This window comes from Mytilus galloprovincialis, chromosome 6, assembly GCF_965363235.1.
Source record: "Mytilus galloprovincialis chromosome 6, xbMytGall1.hap1.1, whole genome shotgun sequence".
In the NCBI taxonomy this organism is placed as follows: Eukaryota; Metazoa; Mollusca; class Bivalvia; order Mytilida; family Mytilidae; genus Mytilus; species Mytilus galloprovincialis.
In genome coordinates this window covers 60,049,382-60,063,465 of record NC_134843.1, presented here as the reverse complement: position 1 = coordinate 60,063,465, position 14,084 = coordinate 60,049,382, and the positions used below count along the sequence as shown (strand labels likewise).

The following is a 14,084-nucleotide window of genomic DNA, read 5'->3' as shown; positions in this document are numbered from 1 at the left end:
GTAGTATACCGCTGTTCAAAACTCATAAATCCATGGACAAAAAACAAAATCGAGGTAAAGATATAAACAAAATTTTCATAGTTCGTATCTGAACATGTACACAGCCATGGGAATTTTAAGGGACTATATTTCAGTGTGCATATATTTAGTAGCTAATCTAGCTACTTCCTGTTTATCAGACCGGTACCTTAGAAAAGAATTGTGACAATATATCCAATCTTTTCAAAAACCAAAGACTAACGTCACTAGGAGCAGCAGTTAGTTGTCATAGATACTCTAGATAGAAAGATAATCTGCCACTTTTATAAAAAGGACTACACATAGTTTTTGAAAGGGTATAATCGGTTTGTGCCGAAATTACTTTCTTTAGTCCAGAAACTCATTTGTGCTAAATGGTAATCTCCACCCACATTTAGGACTGGCAGTTATTTGTAGTTTTTATCAACAGCTTGCACGTTTTCTAAATTATATTTGCTTCTTTTAAGACTGTCAGACCAAAACTGTTTTTTTACCATTGTGGTTTGATTAAGGTAGTGTATATCAAACAGCTGTTGGAAATATTTTGGACAACCCTCTTATTTACAATATCATTTGATCAACACCTAGTGGTCTTTGGTGGTATCTCGCATAACATTAATAAGGTCTTATTTAAAAGGCAACTTGAAATTATTGGTCCCATATTTATGTGCTATAGCAAATGTATGGGCTGCTGATCTGCATATATGATAGCAATATATTCTTATGTTTTCAATGACCCCTTATTTCTTCACTCCACTTTATAAGATAGAAATAAATATTATTCCATATTTTATTGGTTTTTTTAAAGGTATCATAATTTAGACATAAAGACAAAACTAAGCACAGTGAAAAAAGTCTACTCTGTCCTGTAAAGTTTGAGATGTTTTTGTTGTTCAATCTTTGTCACTTGTATGGAAACACTAAATCTTGATAACCTACAACAGAAATATTATCACTTTTATTTCAATTCAATTGTTGCAGTTATCATGCATGTAATAAAGAAAATGATAAATTAGACCAGATCTCCACATTAATAATATCAAAACTAGAGGCTTCAATGAGCCTGTGTCACTCACATGATACTTTTATTTACAATTGATGCATGATACAGAAATTGTCCATACCAACCGTCAGTGTTTACCATACAATACAGTACTTCTATACACTGTCTGTATACAGTATTTGTTGGATTTTGTCCATACCTATCGTCGATGTTTGACATAAAATACAATACTCCTATATACCGTATATCAACAGTATTTGTCTATACCTACCGTCGGTGGTTAACATACAATACAGTCCTCCTATATACCGTCTATCAACAGTAAATGTCTATACCTACCGTCAGTGGTTAACATACGATATAGTACTCCTATATACCGTCTATCAACAGTATCTGTCTATACCTACTGTCGGTAGTTAACATACAATATAGTGCTCCTATATATACCGTCTATGAACAGTATTTGTCTATACCTACTGTCGGTAGTTAACATACAATATAGTGCTCATATATACCGTCCATCAACAGTATTTGTCTATACCTACCGTCGGTGGTTAACATGCAATAAAGTGCTCCTATATACTGTCTATCAACAGTATTTGTCTATACCTACTGTCGGTAGTTAACATACAATATAGTGCTCCTATATACCGTCTATCAACAGTATTTGTCTATACCTACCGTCGGTAGTTAACATACAATATAGTGCTCCTATATACCATCTATCAACAGTATTTGTCTATATCTACCGTCGGTGGTTAACATACAATATAGTGCTCCTATATACCGTCTATCAACAGTATCTGTCTATACCTACTGTCGGTAGTTAACATACAATATAGTGCTCCTATATATACCGTCTATGAACAGTATTTGTCTATACCTACTGTCGGTAGTTAACATACAATATAGTGCTCATATATACCGTCTATCAACAGTATTTGTCTATACCTACCGTCGGTGGTTAACATACAATATAGTGCTCCTATATACCGTCTATCAACAGTATTAATCTATACCTACTGTGGGTAGTTAATATACAATATAGTGCTCCTATATACCGTCTATCAACAGTATTTGTCTATACCTACCGTCGGTGGTTAACATACAATATAGTGCTCCTATATACCGTCTATCAACAGTATATGTCTATACCTACCGTCGGTGGTTAACATACAATATAGTGCTCCCATAAACCGTCTATCAACAGTATTTGTCTATACCTACTGTCGGTAGTTAACATACAATATAGTGCTTCTATATACCGTCTATCAACAGTATTTGTCTTAACATACCGTCGGTGGTTAACATATAATATAGTGCTCCTATATACTGTCTATCAACAGTATTTGTCTATACCTACCGTCGGTGGTTAACATACAATATAGTGCTCCCATATACCGTCTATCAACAGTATTTGTCTATACCTACTGTCGGTAGTTAACATACAATATAGTGCTTCTATATACCGTCTATCAACAGTATTTGTCTATACCTACCGTCGGTAGTTAACATACAATATAGTGCTCCTATATACCATCTATCAACAGTATTTGTCTATATCTACCGTCGGTGGTTAACATACAATATAGTGCTCCCATATACCGTCTATCAACAGTATTTGTCTATACCTACTGTCGGTAGTTAACATATAATATAGTGCTCCTATATACCGTCTATCAACAGTATTTGTCTATACCTACCGTCGGTATTTAACATACAATATAGTGCTCCTATATACCATCTATCAACAGTATTTGTCTATATCTACCGTCGGTGGTTAACATACAATATAGTGCTCCTATATACCGTCTATCAACAGTATCTGTCTATACCTACTGTCGGTAGTTAACATACAATATAGTGCTCCTATATATACCGTCTATGAACAGTATTTGTCTATACCTACTGTCGGTAGTTAACATACAATATAGTGCTCCTATATACCGTCTATCAACAGTATTAATCTATACCTACTGTGGGTAGTTAATATACAATATAGTGCTCCTATATACCGTCTATCAACAATATTTGTCTATACCTACCGTCGGTGGTTAACATACAATATAGTGCTCCTATATACCGTCTATCAACAGTATATGTCTATACCTACCGTCGGTGGTTAACATACAATATAGTGCTCCCATAAACCGTCTATCAACAGTATTTGTCTATACCTACTGTCGGTAGTTAACATACAATATAGTGCTTCTATATACCGTCTATCAACAGTATTTGTCTTAACCTACCGTCGGTGGTTAACATATAATATAGTGCTCCTATATACTGTATATCAACAGTATTTGTCTATACCTACCGTCGGTGGTTAACATACAATATAGTGCTCCCATAAACCGTCTATCAACAGTATTTGTCTATACCTACTGTCGGTAGTTAACATACAATATAGTGCTTCTATATACCGTCTATCAACAGTATTTGTCTTAACCTACCGTCGGTGGTTAACATATAATATAGTGCTCCTATATACTGTCTATCAACAGTATTTGTCTATACCTACCGTCGGTGGTTAACATACAATATAGTGCTCCCATATACCGTCTATCAACAGTATTTGTCTATACCTACTGTCGGTAGTTAACATACAATATAGTGCTCCTATATACCGTCTATCAACAGTATTTGTCTATACCTACCGTCGGTAGTTAACATACAATATAGTGCTCCTATATACCATCTATCAACAGTATTTGTCTATATCTACCGTCGGTGGTTAACATACAATATAGTGCTCCCATATACCGTCTATCAACAGTATTTGTCTATACCTACTGTCGGTAGTTAACATATCATATAGTGCTCCTATATACTGTCTATCAACAGTATTTGTCTATACCTACCGTCGGTGGTTAACATACAATATAGTGCTCCCATATACCGTTTATCAACAGTATTTGTCTATACCTACTGTCGGTAGTTAACATACAATATAGTGCTCCTATATACCGTCTATCAACAGTATTTGTCTATACCTACCGTCGGTAGTTAACATACAATATAGTGCTCCTATATACCATCTATCAACAGTATTTGTCTATATCTACCGTCGGTGGTTAACATACAATATATTGCTCCTATATACCGTCTATCAACAGTATCTGTCTATACCTACTGTCGGTAGTTAACATACAATATAGTGCTCCTATATATACCGTCTATGAACAGTATTTGTCTATACCTACTGTCGGTAGTTAACATACAATATAGTGCTCCTATATACCGTCTATCAACAGTATTTGTCTATACCTACCGTCGGTGGTTAACATACAATATAGTGCTCCTATATACCGTCTATCAACAGTATTAATCTATACCTACTGTGGGTAGTTAATATACAATATAGTGCTCCTATATACCGTCTATCAACAGTATTTGTCTATACCTACCGTCGGTGGTTAACATACAATATAGTGCTCCTATATACCGTCTATCAACAGTATATGTCTATACCTACCGTCGGTGGTTAACATACAATATAGTGCTCCCATAAACCGTCTATCAACAGTATTTGTCTATACCTACTGTCGGTAGTTAACATACAATATAGTGCTTCTATATACCGTCTATCAACAGTATTTGTCTTAACCTACCGTCGGTGGTTAACATATAATATAGTGCTCCTATATACTGTCTATCAACAGTATTTGTCTATACCTACCGTCGGTGGTTAACATACAATATAGTGCTCCCATATACCGTCTATCAACAGTATTTGTCTATACCTACTGTCGGTAGTTAACATACAATATAGTGCTCCTATATACCGTCTATCAACAGTATTTGTCTATACCTACCGTCGGTAGTTAACATACAATATAGTGCTCCTATATACCATCTATCAACAGTATTTGTCTATATCTACCGTCGGTGGTTAACATACAATATAGTGCTCCCATATACCGTCTATCAACAGTATTTGTCTATACCTACTGTCGGTAGTTAACATATAATATAGTGCTCCTATAAACTGTCTATCAACAGTATTTGTCTATACCTACCGTCGGTGGTTAACATACAATATAGTGCTCCCATATACCGTTTATCAACAGTATTTGTCTATACCTACTGTCGGTAGTTAACATACAATATAGTGCTCCTATATACCGTCTATCAACAGTATTTGTCTATACCTACCGTCGGTAGTTAACATACAATATAGTGCTCCTATATACCATCTATCAACAGTATTTGTCTATATCTACCGTCGGTGGTTAACATACAATATAGTGCTCCTATATACCGTCTATCAACAGTATCTGTCTATACCTACTGTCGGTAGTTAACATACAATATAGTGCTCCTATATGTACCGTCTATGAACAGTATTTGTCTATACCTACTGTCGGTAGTTAACATACAATATAGTGCTTCTATATACCGTCTATCAACAGTATTTGTCTATACCTACCGTCAGTGGTTAACATACAATATAGTGATCCTATATACCGTCTATCAACAGTATATGTCTATACCTACCGTCGGTGGTTAACATACAATATAGTGCTCCCATAAACCGTCTATCAACAGTATTTGTCTATACCTACCGTCGGTGGTTAACATACAATATAGTGCTCCCATAAACCGTCTATTAACAGTATTTGTCTATACCTACAGTCGGTAGTTAACATACAATATAGTGCTTCTATATACCGTCTATCAACAGTATTTGTCTAAACCTACCGTCGGTGGTTAACATATAATATAGTGCTCCTATATATTGTCTATCAACAGTATTTGTCTATACCTACCGTCTGTGGTTAACATACAATATAGTGCTCCCATATACCGTCTATCAACAGTATTTGTCTATACCTACCGTCGGTGGTTAATATACAATATAGTGCTCCCATATACCGTCTATCAACAGTATTTGTTTATACCTACTGTCGGAGATTAACATAGAATATAGTGCTCCTATATACCAAGAGGGATAACGGATCTCCATCTAGAATTTATCATGCTGCCCTTTTTTTGGATTTTTTAAATTCTTGTTATCCCTCAATTTTTACATTCATCCCAAATAATACAACAGTAGTCAATTAGGGGCAGAACACCCATTGTATTATGTTTTCTTGCAGTTATATAAAAAAAAAATGTATTTAAGAAAGATGGGTATATTCAGGATGATATATTACTAATAGCACAACCTTGGTCAATTTGATTTCTCCAGTTACTTAGTGGGCTGTCAATTTTGAAACTTATATTTTTTCACATGAAGAATTTTGTAATACTTTAATTTATTATCAAGTTTGGTTGAAAAGTCTGAATAGTTTCTGCTTTGTTCCAGTAATCAAACATTTTGTTTCATTTGCATCTATGAACATGTTATTCATTTTACACCACTCTTCAACCCTGTATAAATCTTCTTGAACATCATCATTTATATTTTCTAGATGTTTCCCCCTGATTTATGAATAGTGGTGTCATCAGCATATACAACGATATAGGTCTGTTTCACAATTTTTAATGCATAAGGGAAGGTCATTTATAAATAGCACAAACAATAGAGGACAAGGTATAGAACATTGGGGAACACCAAATTTTACATGTTGTTGTTCAGAGTTAACATTACAAATGTATACCTTTTGTTATTCAGGTACGACTTAAAAAAACTAACAGTAGTCTCACTAAATCCATACATGTCGAGCTTTAAACAAAGAAAGTCATATTCTACCAAATCAAAAACTTTTTTTTAAATCTTAATAAAATTGCTAGGTTTAAATTACCATCTTTCATTTCTTGCAACCATGTGTCAATGATATTAAATAAATGTCAAGCTCAATCCAGTATATATTCCAAGTTATGGACAAATGATAATGCTATTAAAAATACCAAATCATAACCAGTGCTTTTCTCTTTTTCTATTTACAGTATATGACTAGGTAATAATGATTACTTTTTTCAACTATTTTCATACTTTTTTGTTTCCTCTGCTTTTGTATCAAGGGCATAATTGTTTATGGCAAACTAAGCATCTGCATAATCAAACTATTCCTAACTATACTCTACCTCAAATTCTGGAAACTGCAGAATTTTTGTCATAGCAGTCTTATGGTAGCTGAACTATTTCTATTTTTTGTAAATCTGGATTAATAAGTCTTTTGTCACATTCTGGGGCTATAGAAAAAAAAAACATTACAGAATTATCAAAATTATGTGTGTATAATGTTTGTGTACAGTCATTCAACTAAAAAAGGACAAAAATTATTTTTTTGTGTATAAATAAATAATTGTGATTTTAATGTCTTAATATTATAAAAAAAACTTCAAAAGATTAAATTTAAATTATAATCTAAACATGAAAGAGCACATATAAATCAACCTTTTACTCAGATTTATATCTAAAACCAGTTATAACTAGCTATAATATCTTTGACTTCACAAATATCATCATCTAATTTTACAAATCAGTATTTATTTGGTGGCACTTCCTGCACACTAAGTATGTTATGCCTTAGGTTTAATTTTGATGCAATCACATTTCAGAAGGTACATGTCTTGAACTGTTTTAATGAATAAATTACAGTTTTAAACTCAGTTTAGGCTGACCTGAGGTCAATAGTCTTAAACAATGTCATCAAACTATCAGTTTTACTGTAATATATTGATATTGTGACATTTATGGGAAAGAGCATATGAGTTAGTCATATTGGTCAATACAATGGAAAGTTTATAGCTGAGACTACTATAACACTATGTGTTATACTAGTAGTCTCAGTTTATAACTATGTTAATGTTAATTATATACATGACATAATAATTAAATCATTTAAAAAACTATTCCAAAGATTTCTCTCAAATCATGTTTACATTTTTTTTAGAGAAGAGTCTGTCTGAAATATATTCAGGGGTAGTCCAAATAATTATGACTCCTTAAAAAGCTATATTATGGGGAAAAAGGGGGGGGGGTCTATTATGTTTTTTTCATACAGGAGGAAGACGTCAAAGCAAAAAAAAACCCCAACAAAACAAAATAAAATAATAGCCTGTCAAGACGTCCTTATATCATAATAATTTGGTCTAATTTTGGGATAATACATTTAACTTCCTTTGATGTCGGGGAGGGGAAAAGTTTTGACGATTAATTATTCTTGAAACTAACCATGCAAAAATGCAAAGTACTAGATGATGAGAAACATTTCTTAATAAATTGTTCTCATAATTCAAATATTAGATTAACAGAGAAAGTAATTCATTTGCTAATCTCACTGACAATGACAAAGTTATATATATACTTAACCCATCAACACCAACACAAGTGAATAAACTAGGATCCTTTATAAAAAAGTCAATGGAACTGAGGACAGGGGACCCTTTAATATTTACCTGAATTTGTGTATATATATTGAGTTACTTAGTTATTGTCTTTATTTGTTTTTGTTGTTGTTGTATGTCACAAACTGTATAGTTTATATGGCAATAAAACTTTGAATTGAATTGAATTGAATTATTATTTCTTATTGTTACTTTGTTAAGCGAGCGCGATGTGTGGTTCTCGAGTTATTCAAAAAAAAAAGGGGGGGGTTGTTACTATATATCAAATTTACCCAGTTTGGAGACAATAAATATTTAAAATCTAACCATAAACTCCAATGTTCCTGCTTTTTTTAGCAGAACAAACACGATGGCATTCTCGTCTCTGTTATAATCAATAGTTAACTCATTTCTTCTTCCAGGTTATTTCTTAATCAATTATGATTATCAGCTGTCTATCTATTTACCATGTATATGTTCAAAAACTGGTCCGTAATTCCATCGTAGTGTATCGATAAGTGAACACAACAGGGATCCAGTTTATTAAACGTCTGTAAACCGAGGTATATAATATACAAGGTTCCTGAGTCAGTAACCGTAACTATCACCGTGCTTTGTGCGCATGCGCAAGAAACACCAACAATAAGGATAAAACAGGGTACATAGTTCCGTAATTTCGTATATTTTTCTTACCTTCATACTAAAGAGCTCCAAAAGTAGGCGTGCTTAGGTGCACTGGGCGGGTCTAAAAACCGACTCTCGGTGGTTAACGTCTCTCGATGGTTAACTTTAAGTGCCTACCCTATAGTTACAAGAATACCTGGAAGTGGATTTCAGTCAGTCAATCTTATAATATGCGTGTCGCCCACCGTTGTGGGAAAGTTCTATAAATATAAATAGACAAACACAATTATAACATATTGTCATGTGAACTGATTTATAAAACTGAGAGAGACAAAAGACAAATAAAAAAAGCTCAAACAATTTCATTCCAGTTTATAATTTTGCTGCATTCAGAAAATCGTTCTTTGTAACTTTTTAATCGTTTCATAAAAACTGTTAAACTATTTGCAAACAACACTATCCAATTCCGTCTGAAGTTTCGAAAACTGTGACCTTGTATTTTAGCACATGTCAACAAGTTTACATTATGTCAAAGGAGTTCAGCTGTTAGACAAGTTTCAGGTAAGTCAAAATATTTTACATTATTTTTTTTAAAAAAATCTGTTTTTAGGGAAAAATATCATAGATAAAATTAAATAAGCTCTTAATCCTTAAATATGATGTAATAGATTCAATTATTTTACTAACAATTATCTATATAATAAATATACAAACCCAATTTTTGAAATAATCCTTTAAAAATCAGAGAACTATGGTATAAGTGTTCGGAAATGTACAAGATCTTTGCAAAAAATATTTATTTATTTTTATTTTTTTTTTTATTTGGAAATTTTAAAATGACTTGCTTCACGAAATATCTGAGAAATTAAAAATACAAAAAAAGATAGTTAACATCGCTCTAGATACCTTTCAATCATAATTGAATATTCCGAAAGAAAACACATTTCAATCAACTTGAAGATATTTTTTATATTGTCTCATTCAAGCAGCAAATATGAATTTTAAATAATCTTTTGTTTGAATCGACCGGGAACTGATACAGACCGTCCCAATAACACTCCTACACATTTCATTGGATTAACAACACAAGGGGAAAGTAAAAAAGAATAATCAGAGAAAATCTCTTATAAATAACCAAAATTGAATACAAGAAATCTTAGTTCCTAAGTCTTGTCAAATTCAACAAAAAAGTGCTTTACCGAATGCAAATAGTTTCTTTTCCATAATGCTTTTTTGAATTTGAAGGGGATTCAACAAATATAGTACTTTAGAAAATGAATTGACGACCCTGTTTAGAAAATCTTGATATATGTACCAAAATTATCATAAATTTATTAATCTTAATGTGTCAGTCTTTGAAATAAATTAGGCAATTTAGGAGACATCAAAAATATGACCGAAAAAATATGGTTAGATTGAAAGCAAATAAAAGAGTGATCTCCCCATAATTCGTCATTTCTAATGCATTTCAACCATACAATTTCTTGATATACCCGACCAGGAAAGTTAAACAAATATTATATTCATGCACCATTATACAATTTAAACTTAAATAACGAAAATTTAGTGGGTTATTATTTGTCATGTTTTCACCACTCTGGTTCTCAGTTGACAGATTAGCTCTTTCAAATGTCTTCTGGTCCGATCTAATTTTTTTAAATCGTATTGAGACCACTGGAATGTCTTTCGGATTTGTCTATTGTTGGAAATAGTATTGAGATCTAAAACTGTTCTTTGGACTTATATACTAAGATATTGTTTCGGATCGTAATTTGACCTCTAGACTGTCTTTTGTCTTGTCTTTTGTTAAAGATTACAATTTAAACTGTAAAATGTATTTTGTGTGTAATGGTGCTGTCTTATTGTTCTTTACCTCGCCACTGGTTATTTCACAATCAAAGAAAATATGAAAATTTTTATATGTAAAACGAATTTACAAAACAAAATATAAAAAAATACAAAGTACAATTAGACTTACACAATTTAATTAAATACTAGTAATAATTTTTAACAGTTTGCCTTTTTTTAAGATCTTATTGTTGTCTTCAGGGAAAACGCTACTATTTATTCTGCCATAGGCGACAATACTAACAATTCCTAAATTTACTACATTTTATAATAAAAACCTGGATAAAACAGTTATGTGTGGTGTTAGTACTTTATTATTCTATTTTAAAAATTAAAGCCAAATAGTATCATGACCAATTTCCAACGGAGCTTGTTTATGTTATCCATGCCCACCGTCATTTTACACCAAATTTTTGAAATTTTGGAAGCCTTTTCGAATAATTCTCTAGAAAATATTTCAATAGGTTTTAAAATTTATATTGTAAATTTACACACTGCAGTTATTCATAGATAATTAAAAAAATAAATGTACCCTTACATCCAATCACAGCGCTCCTAATTTGACTTCCTTCACCTGCCTTGGCTACACAAAAGGCCAACCTAATGCTGGGAAAATGTAATACTACCGTTTTCCCTTCATTGAATGACACATAGTGTTTGTAACATACTAGTTCGGTTAGAAACGGATAAATTGGTCCTTTATTCGTCCGTCATGTATTAAATGTTGGTTGCACTTTCACCAGGTCTATAAAATTCCTGATTAATACCGATCGATCTTACTAGTCTTGTATGAAATATTCGTCGCAGTTAAAAATTTCCAAGAAAATTCAAATTCACAGCAACGTCATCTAGTTCTAAGTCTTAAAAAATGTACTGCTAGATATATTGAGAAGTTCCGGAGTTGGTTTCACAAAAAAACTTACGACAAAGATTGATCATAAGTCATGAACAATTCAGTATACTTACGATCATTCTTAGTCGTAAGTTTTTTTGTGAAACCGACTCCAGAGACCTATATTTCTATACCCAAGTCAAGTTATGAATTTTAGTTTTTTTTATAGCAACTTGGTTAAGGATATTCTTCAATGATAAACTGTACCTCATTATATTAAAAAAAAAAACCTTCATAATCATAATTGTCAATCTTTTTTAAGAATGAATTCAGATCAACAAAATTCTAAACCATCTGTGTTTGACCGTTTATCAGAGGATATCAGCAAGCATAATGAAAAATCTACACTGCAGAGAATATCGAATGCTTCCGGTATGTCAGTACAAAACACGAAATTTACTGACAGGCCACAAAAGCAATGCCAAGCACTTCAATGGAGTAAATCAAAACTTGGACAAACAATACTATATGGAAAAACAACACACCAACGACACTTAGAAACTAAGATTGCAAACATTGAAAGGCAAAAGTTACAGTCTATTAGAAACATGGAATGGAAACAATTAGATGTGTTCCGATCTCTTGCAAATTCTAAATTAAACGATGTAAGAGAGAAAGAAAACATCGGAGCAGCCTTTCAGTCTTCCATTGACAGAAGAAAACGTCAGTTTATGGCAGAACAAGCAAGGAGTGGAGTTATTAATTTTCCGAGTTTGTCCTCGTCGCACTCTCTTGTATCGAGTAGTGGTAACTTTTCAAGTGTGCAAAATGAAAATCAGAAAAAGCAGTCAGGAGACTAAAAGACTAATGATAAATAGAATCATATTCAAACAGTGTGGCTGTGACTATTGGTTGACGACCTAAATTATCCCATTGACTGGGACAGATTGTGTGAATGTTTGTCTGTAACGACCACTGCTCACTATGTACTTTTTAATGACACTTAAACTGTGGGGTCACCAAAGGTTCTCAACACATAAATAAAGTTATTCGAAAAAACTAATCAGGAATAACATGCACGATGTTTTGATTTATATCAATAATATAAATCATAATATAAAGGTTATTCCTGATTAATTTTTCGAGTTTTTTATTATTAAAGGCGTTAAGAACCTTTGATGACCCCACGGTTTAAACTCTATAACAAGTAAGTAGTGAGCAGTGGTCGTTACAGACATACGTTCACCTAATATGTCCCAGTCAATGGGATAATTAAGGTCGCCAATCAATGGCCACAACCACACTGTTTTGAATATGATTCTATGTAATTACAAGACAAATATTAATGTTGAATGCATTTCGTATACATATGCCATTATATTAAAATGTGCTATATTTCTTTTTCATTCTTGACGTTTAATTAAAAATGTTATCAGTTATAATTATGAATACACCAGTTTTAATGCTTTGCCTGCAACATTTTACCTTGACCCCAAATGGCACCGATTATTTTACACACGTGATATATATTCGTTCTGAATGTCTACACAACTCAAAATTTCATTATTTCTGATCCAGATGACATTATTATATATAACCGTATTAAGCTTGTTGTATGTAGCCTACTTTACACTTGTCTATATAAATATATAATGAAGGTCCAACACGACTGAATAGCATGTGATATTTGGAGGGTCTGCAAAAAGGTATGATAAATTGAATGTCTCAGAAAAAACGAGAGCATATCGCAAATATTTGGTCACAAAGGATATCATTCGAATCGTTAAAGTGCAGCATGACATTTTCAAAAACTTTCCTCATGCATTCTGTCATAAACCGAGTGTGATTTATTGTTTTTTTAGTGTTAAACTATTGTGCTATTTCGTGGCGTCAGTTTTTACTGGTCGAGGAAGTTGAAATACCCGGAGAAAACTACCGACCTTCGGTACGAAAGTTGACAATCATAATCATTTAAGATTGGAGTCCAGCGCACCTTTAAAGAGCGAGATTCAAACTCACAACCACAGTTATGACAGGCTACTCCAACAGTAGTTGAAATACATTTTTTTGTACTTCGACCACTCTGCCACCGCGACCCCTCCCCTTCCAAACCAAGTGTGACTGCATATTTTTAGATTTTGCTAATCTGAACTAATACACTCGCATCAGCAATAACCTTCTAACATGCGGATTCTCACTGAACGAACCTCTTATATATAGCATCACACATGTATACTCCCTTTAACATTTCTTCTCGCTATAGGTTTCAACTAAGGTTTTTGGCGAACATAATACGTGCTAGAAAAGAAAAAAAAGAAGAAAAAACAGCAAAATGCACATTTTGAAAATTGAAAAAATAACATTCATTTACTATTTCGTACAATAATTATTTATATTTGAAGAAACCCCATTGGAAACTGCTTGAATTTTTTGGATTTTTAAGGAAAATCTAATCTGTAATCCAATTAAACGGCGGAACCCCTT

The 14,084-nt window shown here is 32.8% G+C and overlaps 1 long non-coding RNA gene across 1 annotated transcript; it reads right to left on the bottom strand.

The window, feature by feature from the left end:
- Positions 1-790: 790 nt before the first annotated feature.
- Positions 791-8,782, bottom strand: LOC143080005 (uncharacterized). Its single transcript, XR_012979589.1, has 3 exons — positions 8,624-8,782; positions 7,052-7,159; positions 791-953 (listed from the first exon to the last, which is right to left on the bottom strand). It is a non-coding gene; the product is annotated as an uncharacterized LOC143080005 (long non-coding RNA).
- Positions 8,783-14,084: the final 5,302 nt, after the last annotated feature.